Source organism: Anser cygnoides, chromosome 13 (assembly GCF_040182565.1).
Source record: "Anser cygnoides isolate HZ-2024a breed goose chromosome 13, Taihu_goose_T2T_genome, whole genome shotgun sequence".
In the NCBI taxonomy this organism is placed as follows: Eukaryota; Metazoa; Chordata; class Aves; order Anseriformes; family Anatidae; genus Anser; species Anser cygnoides.
In genome coordinates this window covers 14,784,563-14,808,141 of record NC_089885.1, presented here as the reverse complement: position 1 = coordinate 14,808,141, position 23,579 = coordinate 14,784,563, and the positions used below count along the sequence as shown (strand labels likewise).

Sequence of the window (23,579 nt, the reverse complement as noted above, 5' to 3'; positions counted from 1 at the left end):
TGTAGTAGCAATCTTATGGAACGACAGGCTTCCAAAAGGGACTTGAGTTATGCCTGAAAGCCTTAATTTAAATACATGTATATACGCACCTCAGAAGATAAGTTGTTTTTTGTGTTTTTGTTGGTTTTTTTTTCTTTTTTTGTTATTTTTTTTTCCTTGCATTCTGCTGAGGTTGGGGTTTTCACAGTGCCTCAGCAATAACAGTGGGTCCCACAAGCAAAGTGCATGCTGTGGGAAGAAGCATATTGTGGAAAGGTGAATTTCATTTTTGCCAAATCCTCACAAACCTTATGTCTAGAAATCTCTGTGTTTACTCTTTGTGAACCTACAGTCATTTTGGTCACTTTAAACAAGTGTCTATAAGGATCCAGGCAAGTTCACTTCCAAGCACAGTTAACTCCCGCCTGCTCAGGAGCTGCTGGCATTGCCCAAGCACTCAGGAGGAGAAGCACAGGACAGAGTCTCCATGCAAACTGAGAAGTTACTTTGGAATTTCTGGCTGGCCCTTTGTGCACCGTTAGCTACTGTTGAGTTGTATTTTTTTTTGCATATATTTAAGCTGAACACTTTAAAGAACTTGCCCAACAGGCACAGATGCCCAATATGTGGCTTATTAATACTTAATAAATAATGCGTTAAAATTACTTGCAAAGAAGGAGAAATCTTTGAAGGAGTTGACACCAGCACTAATCTGGGACAGGACAGCTGTACAGCACGTCCCCTCCCACACTGCCCATGAGAAAGCAGGGTAATAACTTCAGCAAAGTTTAATACATCCCCAGGCTCATGGAAAACTAGTTCTAGATAACGGTTTGAAGGAGCCCTGAGAACACATGAATCACAACATAATGGTTGAAGAATGCATGCTAATATTGCCTTAATAAAATCCAAAGCAACTAGGTTATGAAGAATCAGAAATAATTGTAGAGATGGGAAACCTTGGGGAATCTCCTTAGCTGAATCCATGGGAGAAGGATATCATGGTTTTGTAATTCACACATCCTCTATTTCCTGACTATACCTTGAAGAGGACTCTATATTCAATACAGTTGGGCAATAAATCCCAGGTGTCATTGGCATTTTTCTCAAACCTCCCTTACTTGGCAGAAGCAGAAAACCTTTTGCAATGGAAATTGTTCCTTCCTATCTGTGCAGCCAAAATTTCTTTTTATGAAAATATTTAATGCATCTACCATTCAGGTAACCACATCCTATTTGTCTTTGCTATATGTGCACACACATATATGCCTTTTCTATTTCTCCTTCATGATTCCTGCTACATCATTTTCAAGTATATACATAACACGACTGGTTATTTGAAATAATTATGGTATCTTTTCAATATTCTATATTTAATCTTATTTAAGACTATATTTGCCTTCCTTGATTGCCACTGTTCATATTCCTTCAACTATTACATGTTGCTTTCTATGAGCCCTAAAATCACTTTGCAGCTTCAAAGGCGAAGAGACACCCAAGCTGCAGCTCCCTGCTTTGTGAGCAGATGCCCAGCTGTCGGCTGGCTTCTTGCTCACAAAGGCTGAGACTTTGCTAAGAGATGTGCTGTTTGAGAGGAAGAGCAAATTTCAGTCCCACAGATGGTCAGGAGGGGATGAATCATTGTGCATACAAAAGCCACAAACAGCTCACGCATAACTCACAAGTTACGTATAAAAGTATAAAAGATAGAATTCAAACACAAATCAACTGAGTAATTTGTGTCGACATGTAGCAGAACCAGTACATCGTAAAGGAGCAAAGCCTGCAAAGTACCAGGGGTGGTCTGACCCAGGAGGAAAGGAACCAGCCACTCAAAATCACTATTAATGCCAATTTCCCAGACCATCACACCAACGGCTAAATTTATTACTGTCAGCAGAAAACAACATAGGAAATAACCAGCTGTTGGAAGCCACTCAATGTGCAGTGTGACCAATGGCCATGGGAATCCAGGAAGGCACAGAAACAAGTCCAGTCGTGCTTCTTAATTCTTTGCTGAATATTTTTAAAAAGTAAGCTGACTTAAGAGTAAGAGCAAAAACTAGAAAACCATTGAGCTTTCCTACCCTGGTCCTAAATAAGGAATGAACAGTATTTTTATCTCACCCAGGAGCCTGGGAGCAGGAAAGCTTGAGAAACCTGGTGGCAACTGAAATCCATGAAGCTGCATTGGGAAGAAAATGGTCCAAGGGCTGTGCTTTGGCCATCAAAGGATTGCACAGATCCAAAGCTCCAGCTGAAGCTGATGATTCCTCACCAGGTTGTTTTATCAGCCCAGGCAGACTTCATCAAGCTTTACAGTCGATAACAACAGGTGAACTTGCAGCTTTTTGATGATAAACCACTACAGTGCACCTGGAAGCATTACTGTAGATGTACAGCATGCTGAAAATTATTCCTGGCAAGTAGACAATTAAAAAACAGTAACAAGTGAACCTCTAATACTGGCCATTGCCACAAATGCATTTTTATTGAGGCAGTAAGTTTTTGTTTTACATTTGCTGATCATTGTATAGATTATGTTGCCAAGATGCTGAACTGCAGCAATATTGCAGCAGGTAACCACAGAAAGGTCTGGGGCAAAAAAAGGGATGTTTTTCTGTAAAAAGGTTCAAGTCTCAGAGTGGAATTACAGGGGCCTAAATGCAACCATTTCTGAAATAAAGACCTGACTTTCCTGTAAAATAATACTAGTCATACAAAGTGCAAATTACCAGAAACACAGCAACTGAAGGAATAATATCACAATGCAGGAAACATTAGGAGGAGGCTGCCTTGTAACCAGCATCACATAACCTCCCAGAGGGAAGAAAAGGAAAGAGGTGATCTCCAAATGCTACAGCTTTGGAGAGAGAAGGGGGGTAGAAAGGCAGACAACAACATGGTTGGGTGATCTACCCCCTTGTGAGCATGTCTGTTGCTTGAGGAAATTCTCTATTATGCACTGATTATATGCAAGATGACTTTGCTTGGAAGTGAAAGGCATGGAGGGATTTTGATAGATGGACATTGTAAAATATTAGTGATAATAAAAGCATTATTTGTTGTCAGTTTAAAGTATGCAGCTTCATTACAAAACTAAATAAATGACTCCATGATTCAAACAGTAACTAGATGAATATTTTAATCCCTGTTCACTGCCAGTAGCATTAACTAACTGCTTTTTGTAATCCTTTTATAAATCTCACTTGTAATATATTATATCTGATATAAATTCTGAGCTTTCCTGATACTTGCAGCAATTTGGATTTCAGCTGCCTGTCATGTTCTGCGGGCTAGAGTAGTCCTGCTGCTGATGTTTTGAAGTCCCCCTCCAGGTGACTTTGTAGCCTGAATCAGCAACAAGGGTTTAACTGTGGCAGAAATGTTGCCAAGAACAGGCAACAAACAGGCTGCAGAGACGCCTCTTAACTACACTTCAACTGAGCACACAAGGCAGCTGTTGGAAAGGTACTTTTGCAAACTGTAAGTGCATGAAATGGACTCTAAGAGTCCATTTCCTAAAGAACTTTCTATAGAAAGCATCAGTGGAATTTGAATTACTAGCATTTGTTTCATGATCAAAACTTCTGTTTATCTCATCTGGAAGAAATGGTACTTGCAAGTCACTCGTGTGGGAAATCCACTGCAGGCTCAGGTCATAAAATCGTGGTATCTCAGCTCTCCTGTGGACTGAGAAAGGATGTCACAAGCATCTGCTGCTTTTACCTTATAACAAGAGAAGTGCATGAGTTTTTCCTGCAGTTTATTTCAGACACTATGACACCTGGCTCTAGCTGTTATTGAATACAGAACTATTAAAGCATTTTGAAGCAAAGTGGCTGAGCACACGTAATACATTGGTTTTCTAATTTGTTGCCCTAAGTTTATACCCTTTAGGTGGTTAAAGTCAGATGGATCCAACTCTAGTTTCCCTTGTGATGATAGGAAGCACATCTGCTGCCTAATGCTCAGACACTGGTGCTACTGGAAATGTCCCTCTGGCACTAATAACCTGTGGATTAGAGACTGAATGAATGCCAAAAAAAATCCTGTAAAATTAACACTAAATTAACAAGTCATTGACAATACCTGTCAAGAACAGAATGTTAATCTTTAATATAGCTGCCTCTGAAGATGAAATATTTCAGTTACACAAGAAAAAAAAAAAGAAGAAAATATGGGGAACTTTCTGTCACACTTGGATGCTTCACTTACCACACTGATGAATCAAAATAATTGCCAAGTCCAGCACTTTGAACAACACTAAATACAGTGCTGGATCTGTTGATCCTTTAAACAAACAGCTCTTTGAACCTAAAGTGAGTGCCTCCCTGCAGCATCTGCTTGCTTCTCGCATTTTAAATTGAGGGAGGGAAACACGACATGCAGATATCAGAATCTGCCAGGATGGCTGCTTCTCTGTGTGCTTTTTTGTTCACCTTCACCATGGTGAGTGCTCCCACTCAGGTGGGGTTTCTTAGATCATTTCAGTTACCAGTGGTGACCTGCAGAACACCTAGGGAGAATTTTTGCGAGGTTGGATGGGAAAAAAAAAAGCCTAAATATTTAATGTTCCCAGCTAAAGAAAGCCTTGAGGGTCAGCGACCAGCTGCTGACTGCCCAGCACTGATTCCCCTCAGCTCAGGCCTTTTTTCCCCTAGAAAATAAGGCCTCTTAGAATTTTGTCTGTCCAGTTTTTATCAAGTCCTGATGTGTTCCTGCTCTGCTTCAGCCAAGTGTCCCAAGCTTTCACATGATTTGGGACCTCACCTCAAGCTCTGGTGAGTCCTGTGTTCTCACAGATGTGGTGAGATGCTCATGGTTTCAGTCATTCTAGACCATGAAGAACTCCAGGTATTTTAAATGTTTGAGTAGAGATGTATGCTTCCAAGTATAGATTTTTGATGTATTAGGACCTCAAAAGGAAAAGATGAAAGTAGAAATGACCTCTTAAAAGCTTTGATTTTCCAGGTGAAATTTCCATAGCAAATCACAGAGGGGAGAAATGGTTATACTTGAAAGTCTGATTTTGAGATAGTTAAAAGCATTTTCTAATGGACACAGTGAGAAGTAGGCAAATTTATGCAAGCTATATTTCAAAATTCACTGGCCAGAACCAGAGAAACGTAACCTGCCTGTAACAGGGCAAGAGAGTGGTGTATTGATTACATTAACCAGGAACGACATGCAGCTGTACAGACTTCATTCTGAATCTCTGATAAAGGACCTACAATCCACACAGATAATGTTCCTGTTTTAATGTTTATCCAGCTCTGAATTTAGTATATCATTCTCTCAGAAAGAAAGTTAAAGGATTTCAGACACATGGTTTGATTCACGGAAATAATGAAATGATAAAAAAAAAGTTTCCTTTCATGGCTTTGACATCAAATCAAGATTTGACTCTCCTGTGAACAGTGTGTATTGGAGATGTCTCAGCCAGAAATGCTGCCTTTCTCTAAAAACTCAGGTCCATCTGGGCTGGAAAGGAAGATCTGCCATCACAATAAAGTGAAAGCATGGGGCAGTATATCTGACAGTAGACCTTCCACAGAAATCTCCTTTTTTTTCCCCCTCTTCTTACACTTCATCTGCCACCACTGGTGCTGCTGCTCCTTCTCAGCTCCCACTGACAAATGCACCTTCGCTCACCTCGACCTGGCCACGCACCTGCAGCAGCGTCACAAGGGGCTCAGTTATTATCTGCAGCTCTCAATAACACTGATAGCATCTGTGGCCTCCCGAGCCATTGATTACAGACGAGATGAGTCACCCAGCTTCTGCAGACATGGCTGCTTCAGAATAAGCATGGAGAAATTTCATGTCACAGACCAAAACTGAGAAATCTTTCAATGCGTGAAGCCCAAGGACAAGGAAAAAAGTGGAGAATGACACTGCTGTAAAGAAAGTAACTGAACATGAGGGATTGTCAACAATATCCGTTCTGCCCCTTGCACACACACCCCCACACCCACTCCTTCCCAATTACAACGGTATAACATCAGCTTCTGGGCACTACTCCATGGGATGAGAAAGCTGTGAAAGACTATGCATCACACAAGAAAAATATGTTTTTAACACAATGTGCTAATCTCATCCATTCTGCTCCTGGTGTTCCAGCAATGAGCAGGAGGCCTGCTGGATGTTTAGCTTGGGGGTCCCTTCCTAAACTCTCCAGCACAGACTCGTCTTCAGTTCTTCAGGTGGTGGGAATCCACCCAGAAACCTCTCCAGCAGTGGCATTCAATCGTCATTATGAGCAGACCACCCCAACAGCCCTCCTATGCCTGCCCCCAGCAAAGCACCCACCCCCTGGGTAGAGGACAGCAGGGTTACCCAAAGAACACAAGACCAAGAAAGCCATGGCCAACCCTTCCCCAACACTGGTACATGGCCTGGGACCTCCTCTTCAGCTTCTCCCAGTGCTTTGGTGGGTGAGAGGAAGGAACACCATAGTAAAAAAATGCTTGCACCACGACAGCGATCAGCCTGCACACTCTGTGAGAGCTGCACAGGGCCCCAGCGGGCTCAATAGCCGCTGCAAAAAGTAATAATGAAAACTCATTCTTTGCAATAATGCAACAGAAAGTGAGGAGACATTTCAATATAAGTAACAGAACCCCTAGGTTAAGGGAGATTAACAGCAAAGAGGTTTATTAAGCGTGAATCATTTCCTACTTATTGTCCACAAACGCATTAGAGTGTGCTTTTCTTTTCTTTTTCGTAAGCCAAATGTGTAATTGGCATTATTAGTTTTCTCCTCCTCCTCCTTTAGTTTTTAATTAGAGCATAGAGGGGGGAAATGCATATTTGATATGAAGGAGAACTGGAAAGGGAGAATAATAATTCTGACTGTTTCAATTATTCCGACACAAACTGAGCCAGATTTTTGTCAGAGCTCAGCCTCCACAGTCAGCACCGGATCTGAGCTGAGGCGAGTACTCCCTGTGCTCTGTGGGGCTGAGGCACTTGGGAGATCCAGCCTTCACCCAACACAACGTGATGGGTGCAGGGCTCCACCTTGGTTTGATTGCAGGGCTGGCACACTTTCAAACCATTGGCCTCACTTGGAAATTGTCTTTCTAGAAGACGACGACTTCCCATCAGCAAAGTTCTGCCTTAGGTTCAATGTCCCTTTCTTTATAACTTCTTATTACTGGAGGTTTCAGCCTTCATGTGCTGAAAGGAACCATTGTCTCTCCCCACCTGTCTGCCACCTTCAGAGTCGCTGCTTGATGTGAACATGATTGTTCACCCCATTGCTCTACCCTGAATCTTCCTTTGTCTCTTCCTCTCAGTCCTCTCTCAAGGCTGTATCTCCCAAACAGATCTCCCTCCCTCGCCCTCCATGGCTACAACCAGCCTTGCCACAGACTCAGCGTGTGTCCACCCTAGTCTTTTTGCACCAACCTGAATTGTGCTCACTGGAGCCCATTACAAAATTACGCTCACAGACCTTGGGTTAGGTGCTCTCTGCTTCCTTTTTCTTCCACCTCTAGTCTTGGGGGGGGGGGGGAGTTAATATTGGAGCTGAGAAAGCTGAAGTAACCTTTGAAAACTTGTTTAGTTTTCATCATTCAAGAAACACTTAAGGAATGTTTTGTGCAGAAGGCACTTAAGTGTAATTATTGTTTCTGAAGTAGCAGAAATATGTTTCAGGTGGTGTATAGTGTTTGCAAAATACCGTCACGTTTGTACCTATGGAAACCACAAGATACACATGCCATACCACCATGACTCCATCAGTTAGTTCCATATCATTTTACCAGCATAATTACTCCAGTAATTCAAATGTTTAATTCCAGCTTGTTTTCATTCATAGACATGATTTCATGGCACGTGCGTTTTTCCAAAGCAGATGTTTAACTCAGTCACTTCCAACCTGATCTCATGGCCACAGGGATTTTGAAAGCTGTGCGTCTGCAAAGTCAGTGAGGAACACGTGAGAAGGACTTTGGACCACTCTGATGCTTACTGCAATGCAGGAAGAGATGTGGCTGGCAGTTCCAGACCTGGAGAAGAAAGTTACGAGTGCAGAGCCTCTTGTAACCTCTCCAGTACCGTTGCTGCTGCCACAATGGAAAGTGAGCTGGAAAAGCCTTCACAAGCAGAGAGGAGCATGACCTTCCCACAGCCTCTCCCCTGCCTGCTGGAGGCCCAGTGCTATGGCATTTCAGAGCGAGGTGCTGGGCTGTGTTCGAGACTTATACTTGACAAATGAATTGGTCTCAGCTGCGGATTCAGCATGTACACAACCCACTAAGTCACTTCAGGGCCTGTCTCTAATTAAATGTAAGCAAGTATAGACATGGATTAGAGAAACACAGACCTCCAAGGAAGATGAGAACTTGTAGTTCCTTCAGGACTTTAAATCTCTCCCTATTTCAGAGAAGCCCAAATACCTTTTCTATCCTCTTAAATACAACCTATAGACTCTCCTGATGCAACACACTTGCAGGAGGTAGTTTATCTCAAGCACGTAATTCATTTTAAATGGTATTAATTCTTTCCCATGACAAATGCTGCAGCTGTTCCCACTGACCAATACCTGCACACACCATGTCCCACTGGGAAAAGGGATGACGCTCTCCAAAGATGCACTGCCCATCAGCTGCAATTCAGACACCCCCAGCCCACTCTGCCTTCTCCATCTGCCCTTACAAGGACCACTGGGATAGCTCATACTTTGATGGCAAGAGCCAGAACAACAGGTTTATTCCAGACTGATGTCAAAATCAGAGAACTCAAAAAATATCCCATTGAACTGGAGGGAAGAGGGAGCAGAGTGCTCAGGGTAACAAAGAATTAGTTCAGTTACCTCAAGCAGAAAAATTGGAAATCTTTTCCCTTGACTGCTCTCTTGCTACCTGAAGAATTGACAGCTCCAGCCAGGGAGCAGCAGGGACAGCTTGTTTTGGCAGAGTCAAGCAGCCAGTCATGCTACAGAGGAGAAATTCTGTTGGTGTCCCTATTCCCTGCACACAAGAGGGGAGGCAAATGGCAGCTGTCACCAAAGACTACGCATCTTGCTCACTTCCCTTGCTGTCAGAGTAATGGAGACATACGACTTTAAAAATAACAATGAAAAGAAAACTGATGCAGCATACACTGTTCCCTGGAAAACAATAACTTGCATCATCTGGCTATTAAATGCAAGCTCCATAAGATAGATAAGCTTAATGTCAGAGCTTTAGAAAATGACTTTTTCCTCCAATGCAGTTGCAAGAAAGCACAAACAGAGACAGGATTTCTGCTAATAGCGACAGGATCAGTTTGTTGTGTCCTTCATTTCTAGTTATGACGTTAAGATCAACTTTTGAAGTTTCCTGCTTTAAAAAGAAGTAGCCACCCAGACCAGAGTTCTGTTACCTTCCCTAACAACAGCTAACGGCTGAGACTGGTGGGCCTGTGGGAACTTCACACGCTTCTCGGCGATGACATTTAGGGATGCACAAAGCAAACACCAGGAGCACTTTGGTAAACAGAGCTGATTTGTTACATCAAGCCAATGCAGCTAAGCCAGATGAAGGCTACGCTTCAGAAGATGGCATCATCTACCATCCCTTGGGTGTTCATTGTCCCAATCCAATTTAACTCATCCATTCGATTTGTAAATAGACAAAGCCTGCAGAATTTGTAAATTAGGAGTGCTTGCCCAGCAAAAGTAAAAGCCCTCACTTTGTATAAAAAACAGCTTAAAAGCATACAAGCAAAACATAAAGCAACAGGGAGGACTACCGAAAATAGACATTACTGAGAGGCAAGCTGCTTAGAAAGTTAGAATTCTGCAACTTTTCATAGACAAAAAGTCACTCATCACATCATTAAAGTCTAGTGAGTAAGAAGGCAACATCAAAAATGCCAGAGCACTTACATGATCATGATGCATTATTCTTTGAAGACAGCTTTTGATGCTTTTCTAAACAGAATAATTTTTCCGCATAGTATTTGATGTTGATGTGCAAAACACAACCATGACATTAAGAGAACAGTCTCAGCATTAAGAAGAATTCCCCCAGTCTGTGACCTCCTGATATTCTCTAGGTAATTCATGAACACAGAAGAAAACAGATAATTCAGCCCCCTGCCCCCCCTTTCTTTAACCACATACATTCAAGCCTCTATTTTCCCTTCCCAGTCGGGCAGACGTTTAAGTGTTTCCTTATACTGCTTTTATTCAAGGATGGTCTGCTTGTTACAGCACTACCCTATGAAGGGGAGACATTAATACAGTTGCCCACTTTGCAGATTTCCTGTGTGATCTTAGACAAGTCCTGGAGCCTCTCTGGTTTTGCAGGCAAAGCTGAATGGTTCTGAGTGGTTATTATTGGTTTTGCGAGCATTTATTTTGCCAAATGTGGTCTGCAGGAGCTTGCCAACGCGTCTGCTGGCTGTACCCCCTGGGGAAGTGCTGTGCGTGGCACATTCTGATTTGAATGGCAAGGAATGTTTTTTTTTCAGTCACAGGATGGACTTTGCAAGGCAGCCTGCGTTCTTCCAGGGCCTCCAAATTTACTTTGAAGAGGCAGGAATCACATCTAGGTCTCCCAAGCCTGAAAGCACAGCATTAAGCACAGGAAAGGGATGCTCAGAGGCAGACCCGCAGGATTGCTCACAGCCATTCTGCTCAGCATCCCCAGCAGACTTCTTTCTTGCAAACTGGTGTCAGCCCACGCGTCCCACCCAGCAAGCACTCTCCCTTGTGAGCCTCCAGCCTGCTGCTACTACAGACAGCCTCTTTCCCATTTGTTAGCTCCTTCTTCACTTTTATCCTTCATTCGTTTTATTTTAACTGTGCCACTCCTCTGCAATACATGCCACCTCCTCCCAGAGGCCTCCCATGAAAGGACCCAGACTGCACCTTTTCCAGCCCAGGTCCTGAGCACTAGGTCTCCAAATTCAGGCTCCTCTCCAGGGACCAGGGCACCCGTTTCCAGCTGAGTACCAACATCTCCAGCCCAGACCCAATTCCCAGGTCTTGCCCCATGCACAAGCAAGTGCTCCATCTACCCAGGAGGGATGCCAGCCAGAAAAGCTTCTAGAGGAGCAGGCTGGGGTCCTTGTTGGATGGCTTTCTGTACCTCTTTGGCCTCTGGGTGGGGCAACATGCTGGAGACTTAAACAGTGAACTCATACTATACACAAAATGACTCAACAGCTGAAGTTAACCCCGCCCCATGCTATTAGTGCAGTAGGTATAACATCGTCACCACGCCGTGATTTATGGTGAGGACAGTGCTGCATTTGTGTCCTTCAGCATCGCAGCAACGTTTTAAGACCCAACCTCACAGAAACTTCATTGGAGTAGCTTTTTCCAAAGGGCAATTTAAAACTGAATCTGGAGCGTCAGGCCTGGGATCTTTTCATGGATTTCTGCAAAAGAAAACCTGTGTGCTCTTCTGGGGGCACTAATCCTTCAGGAAATAACAGAGTTACCTGGCTTCACGTGCTGGCCACATTGCATACTAAGCGAAAGCAAGGAGTAAAGCCCCTGTTGGCTGCTTTACTGGAGTTAGAGCTCTGTTTTGTGTTTAATCATTCTGTTAAAAGGCAGAGGCGCTAAGCACTGTGACAGGCCTCCTCTAGTGAATCTTCCCTCTGAACACTGTTTCCTCCAGCCCTCCGGCGAGGTCACCCCATGCCTGGAGGCTGTGGCTTATTAGGGCGAAGCCTGCTTCCTGCACAGCAGGGGCTGATCGGGTGCACTGCGAGCACAGCCATGTGGCTCCCAGTGTCTTTGTCAGTGGAGGAGACGGTTGTGGGAGGTAACACTGCAACTATCGTAGCAGAAACGCTCACACGTAGAGGATTTTAGCATCACCGTTTTTTTAAAAATAATAAATAAAAGCACACACACACTTTCCTCTTTCTAGGATTTACGGCAATGACAAAAAATATCATGGTTACATGTATAAAAAAAATAAGACAAGGCCAAAAACACAGTTCCTTGTTATCTTATTTGAATTTCATTTTGGTCACCTGGAGCTGGTTCAGAAATTGATTGGTTTGTGTTTTTAGGCTTCTTTAGATGACAGCAGAAAAGCAACAGACTTCATTAGAAGCCTACGGTAAAGCCACATTTGTTCTGCTTTTGAAGTTAAAGTTTTCACGTCCATTTTTAGAATAAAGTTTCCAAAAATTACCTTCCCCTAAAAAAAAAAGTATTGATTTTTTTTTTTCCCCTTGTATCAATCATTGCCTTGTTATATTGCTGGGATCAAACTCTGGTATTTTAGTTTCATTATAAGCCAGTGGTCTGAAATCTGGAGAAAGGCTCTCCTTACACAAAGGGCCCTGCTGCCTTTGCTCAGAGGTATGGCTGCTACCTGCCCGGCCACACATGGCATAGCCACCCCCACCAGTGATCAGGAACTGATTTTCCTGGCCATGAGACTCTCCTGAAGATTTTGCCAGATCATATTATTCTGTCAGGGAGTTATTTAGAGAAACACCAGCATATGAAAATAAGCCTACTCTTTCCAGATCTACGTAACATCCCAGAACATTATGTTACAGGCCAGTGACCTTGTGATGACTGAAACGCCAAGTGCCCCTCACAGGACCTGGTAAATGGTAGCTTGGATTTATTCTGTGCTCACTAGGCTAAAGATACAACCTCACTATACACACAGCGATAAACTCATATCAGCGTCCATAATACGGACATCCCTCTTGCAGTTTAGCAGTCTTCTACCAAAGACCACTTAAGATGCTAAAACCTGATCTTGGGGTAGGAGTATGTAGAGCATTCAGAAAGAAAGGAGCAGAATTAAACCATCCATTTTCCCTTTTGAAAGAACTCTTGAGGCTCCATGCAAGATCTCCTGCTATTTAAAGCATTCTTGATAGACCAGAAGAGCAGTGAGCAGCAAGGCAGCAACTTGTGCAGATGACACTGGGGTTCAGATTAGTCCAGATCTCCACTCATCTTTATGGGGTTTGGTCCACTGGAATAACCCTTGCTATCAACAATTACAGCTGCTTCTCTGTTACTGCCTGTGAAGCCCATTTTGGTGAGCTACGTGGAAGCTTGTGCCCACCCTTCCCCCAACATGGGAGCAGAGCCAGCCACAGCAGGGCTGACTGCACGTCACATAAAAGCAGGGAGCAGAACTTCAAACACTTGGATTTTAGGACTTAATACTTGAAAAGTGGTGAATTAAGCCTCGCCAGTTCTGTTCTAAAAAAAAAAAAAATAAAACAAGAACTACAGATTGCTCTTAGAAGGTTTCCTGTACTCTATACAGTCTTCTTATAAAACCCTGATGACATTCACACAGATGTATTTCTCTGCCTTAAGCTCCTTAATACATCAGTTAAGAGGAAAAAATACATGCTAGTAAAATACATTCATACATTAAATATGATGAAATACAAAGCACATATGAGATAGCTGTGAAATATTTATTTTCTTGTAAATACTTTCTCCATTAGGATTCTGGCTTGATACTTTGTATAAGATGCAGTTTCGCCTGCAAGGTACAGCCAGTGGAAAATGGCAAACAATTTTTCTCTCAGTTAAGAGGATGACAATGATGCCCAATACATCAATGAAATTTCAGTCTGTGTTAGCATCACTGATGGAACAGGAAATTGGATTCCACTGTCTAATCTATTGTTAATGATTTCACTTCATAAATACACTTAGTCTTCATTATAACTTCTTGTTGTTGGAAATAGTTAAAGATTTGGGGCAAATATTCTTGGAAGAATCAATTATCAGCAAGGCATGTCCTAGTATTTTGATTTATGGATTTTTCACCAGCAAGAGACCTTGAACCCAGGTTTGGCTAGAAGGTATAGAATGAGCGCCATTGCTTCAGCCTCATGGTAGAAAACAAGGCATGCTTTCATAGGCTGAAACCACATCTACAAGAAGGGCCCAGTGTACTGCAATTTCATAGAGCAGGAACTCCGGATTAGTTCCATTAGTTTCACATGGTGTGAGGAAGGAATGCACCACCATCTCCTAACAGTGGTGTGCTACTGAGCAAATCCCTCACACCAGGAACCTGTGCCAGCAGTACAGGAGTGACAGCATGACACCATAGCATAGATGCAGCTAGATGCAGGATATTAATCTTCTCTGGTATTCTTCCCTTGTTCCATCCTGAAGGCCTCTGTTCCCGTTCTTCATCTCAAATGTTTAGGCTGTTGAAGTTTGTTACAGCAATAAGTTCTGCAAATGTGCCTAGAGTTACACTTTGGACATATGTTAAATAGGAGGGTGTCTGAGCAGTGAGTCAGGACCTTGCCACACTTCCCACCAAACATCACACCATATTTCTCCCTACTGTACTGTCTTAACAGTCTGTCATCCTTTCACAGCCATGAAGTCCCAGCTCCTCTAAATCACAGAGGCAAGGTCTTTATATGGCCAACATCTCCCTGAAGAGTGAATCACCTGGAACACGAGCCTGAGAGAAATATAAGACTCGAGTTCTCTGCGTGGGAAGATGGGAGAAAAGCAGCACCAAAGACACAGACATTTTGGTAACTAGTAAGTTCAGTACCAGGTGAAAAATAAGACAGCCCAGAAAAAAGGTTTATAAACAAATATTGACCTTAAAAAATTACAGCTTCACTCTGGTCAGAGCAAAGAAGTTTGAAAGCCTCTGGGGTTTGCACTGGCTCCAGCCAAGAATAAGGCTCTATGCTAGAAGGAAAGAGTAAGTAATATATAATGCAGTATTTTCAAGCACAAAATAAAGTTTCATGTTTCCTACTAAGCTCCACAGGGGAGTTTTAGTATTATGCATTACTTGAATTTTTGAATGATTCAAGTAAATACATCACAAATAGCAAAGGAAATGTGTTTCAATAACACAGGTGTCCACATGAATAAATGCATGAATCCTGGCACATATTTTTATTTTGCTAAGAATTGAAAAGTTGCCCTCTGGCATTTCTCATTGCTGTTTGCTGTAAATCTCAGATAGAATGCAAACAGGAAAGGACACAAAACTCATTGGTAATCCTGAAGAAACACTGCATCACCCCAAAAGGCTCAGATTACTCAAAGCTGCCTGATGTATCCATATGGCAATAATTAAAACAGCAGCTGGACACCCTGTAATACTGGAGTGCCATTCAAACTGGACATCCCAGGCAGGGACAACCTACACAAAGAGTTATCCAACCAAAGCCACTACATTCGTTAAATTTAATCCCCATATTCTCCCCATCACAACATCCCTCCCTGCCTTAGTCTCTCTTCTTGTCCCTGTCATCCCACCCATCTCTCGCTTTCTCAGTCACTCTCAACACAACAGCCTGTGAGCTGCAAAGTCTGCGGGTCAGGGCTGTATATGTTCATTTTTGTCTTCTGCACTAGTTGCTCCCTGCATTAAGGGTTTTTTGCTCTAGATGGGTCTTTGATTTGCTTCTTTAAACAATCCTTGTATTGCGTTTGCATATATTAAACAGAACATATAACACAGAGTGGGGGAAATGGATGCTATTTTTAAAAATAACTTAATGGCTAGACTATTCATTTGATGATTCAGAAAGAAGCAGCAAGTTTTGCCCAAAGAATATCAAATGCTCTGATCATAAGACAGCATCTGGATTTCCCATGGAAATATTGATCTGATGGGAATGTCAGTGGCCAAGAGACAACGCTGTAAACACAACTTTACTTTCAGTCCAATGTCAGCTCTGTGGAGCAGTGGAATCCTGGATAACAAACCATTTGCCAGAAACCCACTCTCCATCCACCAGAAGGATAATAATCCTTTGCCTTGGTGGCATTCAGTCTTGTTTGGCAATTTGCTATTCAGCCTAACATTTGCAGTAATATCAGTGGCCTAAGAAGAAGCACATTTGTTTGAGCAACGGTCATGACATTTTCCCCTTTTACTGAAATAGAGTCTAGTAGCCTGCTTTAATTCGTGAGCAAATGAAAGTGATGCTCATGCTACCTGTATTCCAGCCTTGCAAGCTGTTCATTTAGGTGGCATTTCCACCGGTCCAAACATGGATCAAAGAGTAGAAAATATAATAAGCACTTACTCAACAACACCTTCTACATCCTTCCTGAACTGTAATAGCAATGTAACGCAAATGACATGAAAGGAAATGAGACAAGGAAATTTGAAGTTTTTAAAGACAGATACTATTTTCACTGCAAACCACAGACTTTTAGCCACAAACAGTCATGAAATTCCCTATTCCTTAAGGTATCAGACCAGAGCTAAAGGTCTCTTAAGATATACATGTAAACTAGCCTTGTTGCCTGTACTTTACCTTCCTATCTCCTTCCCAGCTATTAGCTCCTCAGGCAGCGATATTTGCTCAGATTAGTTTTCAAACAACAACGAGCAAACATGCTCAGTCCCCTTCTCAGCTGGGCAGCCACAGCTCCCAGGTCACAGCTACCTCCATACCCTGCAGCAGGGAGTTGTGCTTATAATGAAGAAAGTCTTTTTCTACAAAGATACACCGAAGTAAACACTCAGAGATTAAAAAAAAATAAATCATACAAGCTTCTGTTTCTGCTTGTCTTCTACAAGGCTGCTATTGCTCTGTTCTTTCTGCAAAGTTGATACTTTCCTCAGAGCACTGCATCTCTTTAAGACAGAAACAGTAGCATTTATAGCTCTTGCTTACTCTATGTAACCCCCTTCCACCTAGCTGTTTATGGAACAGACATACTGCTAGTCTGGCTTCCCATAAATGTCAGGGTTCTGTTACCTCTTCAAGCTGACCCCCAGATCGAATCCATCCACTGAGCTCCCAGCAGCATCTGCAGATAACAACACAGGCAAATAGTAGACAACAACACTCACTGCTCCTAAGCCTTAAAAAAATAAAAAGCTACCTCAGGTTATATATATGCCTCTTCCTTTTGCCCGTTTTGGCCTAAACAAGCTCATTAGCTTAATCGGCAGCCGCTGTAAACCCAGCCCATTTTAACTGAAAGTGATCAGAAGCAGCAGCACATGTGGAGTGTGAGGAAGAGAGAGCAACTACGGAGGGATGGCTGTGAGCAGCAAGGGGCTAGAAGAGGCTGAGTTAAGCAGGTCTAAAGTGAAAAGCTTGCAGAAACAGGCAAAGCAGAGAGACCTCCATAAAGCATAAGCATTGTGAGACAGAGCTGTTATCAGACAGTGCCTTGGACTGGCAGCAGCAAAAGCACAGAAGTGTCGTGCCTGATCAGAAAGACAGAAAACTGCCTTTTTTTTTTTTTTATGCGTAAACTTTTTTCCCTATGCAATAGCATCTCTGCATCAAGCAGGGAATTTGTGTGGCCACCTCTCTAGCACATGCAGCACTGGTACCAGTTGCTCTGCTAATCCCAGCACAGGCAGGGGAACCTGCGTGGCCACGGAGAGTGCCTGTGGGAAGGGAGCCTGGAGATGTTATCAAGCAGCAAAGATCTACACAAACAATTTAGCACTAGTTCAAACATCTCATTAATTTAATTTATATGGAAAAGCTGCCAGCTTTAATTTTAGTTAAATACTGAACCACAGGTGAACCTTGTGCCTGTGAAAACTGCAAAGAGAAAAGCTCCACATTTTGTCAATCGACAATGCCATGGCCTTATTAACCCTTGCCAGAAAGGCAGTAGAAAGCCAGCACAATAACTTCCTGGGAAGCCCAGGACTTTTCTAGGCAGTACCACATCTGAAAGCTAAGTGTTTGCAGCAGAAACATAGCAGCTGTGTTTCCGTGATATCATGGACTGCCAACAGACCCAAAAGCAAAGCAGCCGCAGCTGAAAGATGAAAGCTGCTCTCCCTGCGCTGGCTGGAGGAGCAGCTCTCTGCTGCATACAGCATTTGCAGTTTTTCCAGGTTCTCCTTCGTGCCTAAGATCTGTTAGCGTGTAACTAGGGCACAGGTGTGATAATAGGAGCTTTGACACCAGCTGCTCTGCCCTGTTAAATTCCTTGCCTCTGTATATATTTTTGATGGGCTTGGAGTGAAGGCTGCCTTTTTTATTTTTCTGCTTGTTTAATGAGAGCACTGAGCATTGTCCAACTAGAACTTCCCAGTTCTCCCAAAGACAGAGAGCACAAGCACTAACTGAAAAGCCCCCTGCTGCTATGAGTAGGTGAGATGGACCCTCAAGCACTTCTCCCTCCAACCAGCTCTTGCCAAAATTTCCAGCATGCCGGCCATATCCCTCACTTCAGATTTAGTTTCCTCAGGTCACCCACTGAAAAATGTGATGCCAAAACTGAACCTGACTAGGAAGGACTAGAAATAAACATGCCATAAAAGCACTTCCCCAGGGCAAAGCTCCTTTCCCCAGTCTGGGAAGCAGGTGAGCACCCTCTAGGATTATACTGGGAAGGATGCTGCATGCTGCCTCCTGCCTGGGCAGGCTGCTGGTGCCAGGGTGCTGCAGGTGTGTGAATTCCTGTGGCTGCTCCCACTCCCTGGTTCATTTTGGGTAAACGAGCTGGAACACAACTCCATCTGCCACCTGCTGTTCCGGTGCAAGCTGTCCACGCACCGGCAATGCACCAAAAACACGACTCCAAGACATCATGGAGGCATCACCTTTTCTTTGGGTTCATGTAAGTCTCAACTTTGAAAGCAAGGAATAAATCCAATTCTTCAGAAGCACCTGTTATACCCTGATGGCTCTGGTCAGAAGCTCCCCCCAGCCTCAGGCAAGTGAGAAACGAGCACCAGCAGAGGGGAAAGAGCACGGTGCACCCTCCCCGCCTGTCTCATGTTTCTCCCCTGCTAGGGTCCTGCCAACTCATATGTTGAGTATTGGATGCAATATTCCTCCTAGAGCAGTGCATAAAAATCTATCTCTCTATTTCAGCTGTACATGTTTTTCACATCCTCCTTACTCGGTGCTTTGTTTTAAGAGTGCATCCTCCACAGTAATTTCATAGGTTTCTATTCCTAGCTTCAGGAGAGGGAAGGGAGAATCTAATAATATTGATGAATAACCAAGCTGCTGCTAAGAAGTCTGCCTTTTCTTTTATTTAAAAAATACCTGCTAGGAGAAGTAAAAAAGATGTGTCATTGTGGACTGTAACAAATAGGGTAACTGATAAATCAGGGGCCATGCTCCCAGGCATATTGTCAACATCAGAGAAAGAAAACATAGGACCGTAACTTCAAAGAACATGGACTGTCTAGAAAAGAGATCACTTCATAACAGCTGACACCCTGAAAGGTGAATTCTGTTGAAAAGCACATTTGGGTTTATTTTCCTTTGAAGAAACACCCACCCATTTCCTGCTGTTGTCTTAACTTGTTGAGATCCATTCACCAAAGTCTATCTGATTAAACAGTTCTGGTAAGATGAGGATTGCAATGACTTTGGGGCTGGTTGGCATGTGTCTTTCCATGTGGTTCATTCTTGCGGCACAGCCTTCCCCTTGAAGTCCAACCCTTGCCCAAACTGCACAGCAATAAGCCAACTTGTGTGCAGACCCAGGGTAATCACCACAATTGGTTTGCAGAAAATCACTCTGAAACTACAGGGGACCTGACAAAATGGCAGTAGAAGGAAAAAGCTGCTCAAAGAGATGTCATCAGAGCTCATGTGGAGAAAAAAAAAAAAAGAGGAAAAAATATTATTAAATTGTAACAGATACCTTTGGGGTAACTGTACAGCTGCTTCTTTATTATCTCCAGGAGCATCATTCATCGCTTAGCAGCAGGGATACAAAGGTAACGAAACAAGTCACTGGGGTTTTGACAAAATACATTGATCAAGTCGTAGGTGCAGGGAGCTCAGAGATGTGCAGCAGTGGGGCCCTGTGCTCCATCTGCCCACCCTGAGCCCCAGAGCCCTGGGAGGCTCCCCAGCACATCGTGCTAGCGCTGCAGCTTTTTTGCCCCAGCTCTTTCCCTAAAGGTATTGTCTCATGTTTGGGATGACCAATAATAATAACCCCCAGTTATAATAACTGTATTAATATTATATAATAATAACCCCCAGTGAATTTAGACTGGCACAAGGCAGCTGATGCAAGAACTAACAGACTGGTTTCTCATACATGCACATGCCTGGAGACATGATTAATGAGGAAAATTAACAAATTGGAGACTCCAAATTAAAAAAAAAAAAAAAAAAGGTTCTTGTATTTCTAATAAATAATCCTCCCCGCTGCTAAATGAAAGGAAACTGACCATCCGCAAACCACCCCCTTGATATCTGGGACTGTCGCATTCTGGCATAACCAGCAGGATGGTGTACATGTGTTCAGCAGATGGGCATTTACTGCCCTGGGCTATGGGAGCTCTTTAGGCCCTCGCAGCTGATGCTGCTGGACCAGAAGCACTGCTTTCACACTGTTGTCTAGCCAGGCAAGAATCCCCAGTGCTGCTTTTCGCTGCTTTCACATTTATTTTAAGCTCTTCACAAAACCGCAAGAAACTTACTGAATTAGGCAGGGAGAAGCTTTGCTAAGTTGGAGAAAATATTAAGGCAGGGAAAAAAAAAAAAAAAAGGATGAACATTGGTAATAAAGTTGGAAAAAAGACTGAGAAAAACCCAGGTGTGCTAATAAACCCATGGCTTCCCGAAGAAGAGCTGACAGAGCCATCTACCGCTCACCGGGCTCTGCAGCACTGCAGCCACATCTGCGTGGAGCCCGGGTCCAGCACAGCCCACTCTGGTCCCAGCTGCCAGCAAAGGAAAATGCGGAAGCATCTTCCCGATGGAGTTTGTTGTTATAACTATTACTTTGTAACATCAAGGGAAATAAAAAAAATATTCTGTGGCATAAAGGAAAGAACAAGAGGCCCATAAATAATACATAAAAACAAGAGACTGATATTTCTTGTATCTGTTTAAAATAACTTTAGCATGAGTATAAAATACCACAAATATCAAAGCCTCAGTACAGCCTGTATATGACAAGTCACAGACTAGTCAGAATACACTTTCTGAGATCTGAATCATGGCCACTTATCTATTCACTTTTATTGGGGGGGGGGGGGGGTGGGATTAACAGCATCTCTCAGCAGAAAGTTATTTCTAGTCTTCTACTTTGCAAAGGGAACTGTCATTTCATTATTTTGGTGGGTGTAATGGCACATGCTGTACCAACCATATGCAATCAGAGAATTAAATGCTGGCTCAGATCTGAAGACATAATGAGATACACACATTTTTTTAATGAGAAAAATGATTGAAAATAAAACCCAGTACAGTGCTAAACACAGATGTCTCCAGCATTATGAAACTTTCTGGAAATGAAGATTCTAAGTTGCCATTGTTTCGAGTGCTTAAGACTCAACTGAAAATTGCCATCTTTACCTTTTTTTTTTTCCAAAAAAAAGGTTTGTACAAGGTGCATGGTGCACATTCAACAGTCCAACTCATTGCCAGTCATGAACTGGTGAGGCAAACATGATAAAATCTTCCTGTGACATTGGGGACTTGTGATATAGGTGGGTTTGGTTTGTTTCTTTTCTTTTTTTATTATTTATTTATTTATTTATTTATTGTCTACCAGGCAAAGAGCAATCTGGGACCCTAAGGAGATTAAAGTCCTTTCTTATCAAGGGGGGGCTTACAGATGCAGAGATGGTATCCTCGAGTGCTCCTGACTGGCTACATGAATCCAAATTTATTTAGAGACCTCCTTCAGACACAGCCTGACTTCCATGCAAACCTGTTCTTGGACGTGTTCCCTGGCTGATGAGGGAGGATGCAATGGGAATCAGCAGGCAGAAGCCTTGCTGCCAGCTTTCACCCTGCCTCTGCCCTTCCCTGCCTCAGCATCCCCACCTGGAAAATGGGCATAGCTCCAGTGGTCCTACATCACTGGGTGGAAAGCTCTATGGAAGTGGTGAGTGCTAGATACAGTCTCTACAGGTGATTTCAGTTAAGCAAATGGGTCATTCAGACCATCTTCTAACAGGCATATAACTTCTTCATCCCCTCCTCTCCCCTTTCAAATACTGTCCTGTGTGCTCTTCTATCAGTGTGACAGCCCCTCTGCAATCTGTGGAAAATTCCTGCCCATAGGTCACCTTGGCAGATTCTACCTTGCACTGCCATCAAGGTTACCCCATCCTGGAAGCTCACTTTATGTCTGATTGCCGAAACGGGAAGAGAGAAGCAGAGAATCAAGGAGGAAGAGCAAAACCCAGCAGGCACTTACCGCACTTAGGGGCGGGCGGGGGCTTCGTGGCTGTGCCAGCAGCACAAGCTCATAAAGCCCAAGGGCAGAACATGCTGTTCTCTCCAGTGCCCGCAGCACACGCAGGGATTGATCCGTTTGTGTAACATGGAGCCCAGCAGCAGCCACTCCAGCCCAGGCGCACGTCACCAACAGCAGCTGGTACAAACAGCTTCCTTCCAAATCCATTGCTCTAAGAGCATCTGGAGACCGATGCCAGCTACAAAGGCTCCCTTTCCGCAAGAGTATTTCATTTTGTTTGTCACTTGTCTCCCAAAACCATGTTATCTTGCCTTTGTTTTTGGAGAAGAAGGATACTAAAAAAATATAATTAATTCTGTCACTTTCATTAGGGCAGAGAGGAAATGCAACAGTGCTTATTGTTGACTCCAGAACTCTGATTTTTTAGCTACTCATAAAATTTTACCACTTCGAAGTGATCCCTGGAGGACTGTTTATTAGAGTCTGAACTCATCTCTGACTGAAACTGGCTCTGTCTTGCTATCATGAGCCACATGTGGTTTCAAAGTGCCTCTGATAGCAGTCTCCAGAACAATGTAATCCATAAGTTTACATTAAATATTTATACAACACTACTTTGTACTCTTCTTGGTTTAATTGGTCTTTGAAATTCATCAAAATCTATTAGCAAAGTTCAATACTTAACATTGTTGGTATCATTTAGTAGGAATGCTCTGCTAAACAAACAGGTCTGTCTGCGTAGGCCCTCTTCTGGGAGCAAAAGGGCAAAATCCTACTTTTGCTCATGTCAGTCTAAAGGAGAACTGGGAGCAGAATCAGATTTTGGAGTTGAGATCAAATCAGCGCACTAAATCCAGGCAGGAATACAGTTTTTCACAAATTCAATATGTAGAAGGGCAAATGCAGTTTCCAAGCAGACCAAAGGTTATTCTGACAGACAGAAGGACCTTTTTCCAGAAAACTCATGATATTTCAAATGAAATAAAGATTTTTAAAAGCCATAGTATAAAATATCCCAATTAAAATGGAAGGAAAGTGTTAGAAGTTAAAACTTTGCAACATGGTCAGAACGTGTTTGGCTTTGTTGGTCTGAGTTTAAATGAAAACAGCACAAGATATTTTGTCAACTCCAAAACATTTTGCAGATTTACAGTTTCAATAAAAACACTGTTGTAGACAGAAAGCTTCACTTTCAGTCTAGAATAATCTCATTGTCTCTAGTGGACACAGACATTACTAGGAACGGGAGGTGGACTGCTGTCTCTCCCACAAGTAAAAGTATCATTTACAACTGAGAAATTCGTCAGGTGGAAAAACAGGAGCAGACTCTAATAATCCTGCTGGAGAACCTGCAGAAAGGGTGAGAAGTGCATCAATATGGACAGAGGCATTTGGAAAAGTGCAGACAGATGATTCCAGAAACATCTACCAAGTTTAGGCTCAATTTGTTTCCACAGAAGGCTCTCCAGTCCATTTTCCAAGTAGCATCATACTGAAAAATTCCTAAAAA

The 23,579-nt window shown here is 43.0% G+C and overlaps 1 long non-coding RNA gene across 2 annotated transcripts in view; it reads right to left on the bottom strand.

Annotated features, from left to right (window-relative positions):
• Window positions 1-16,793, bottom strand: part of LOC106037465 (uncharacterized) — a 56,086-nt gene extending 39,293 nt beyond the window's left edge. For both annotated transcript variants that reach the window (XR_010834841.1, XR_010834842.1), the window contains exon 1: window positions 16,675-16,793. This is a non-coding gene — a long non-coding RNA (uncharacterized lncRNA). The remainder of the gene's footprint in view (window positions 1-16,674) is intronic.
• Window positions 16,794-23,579: the final 6,786 nt, after the last annotated feature.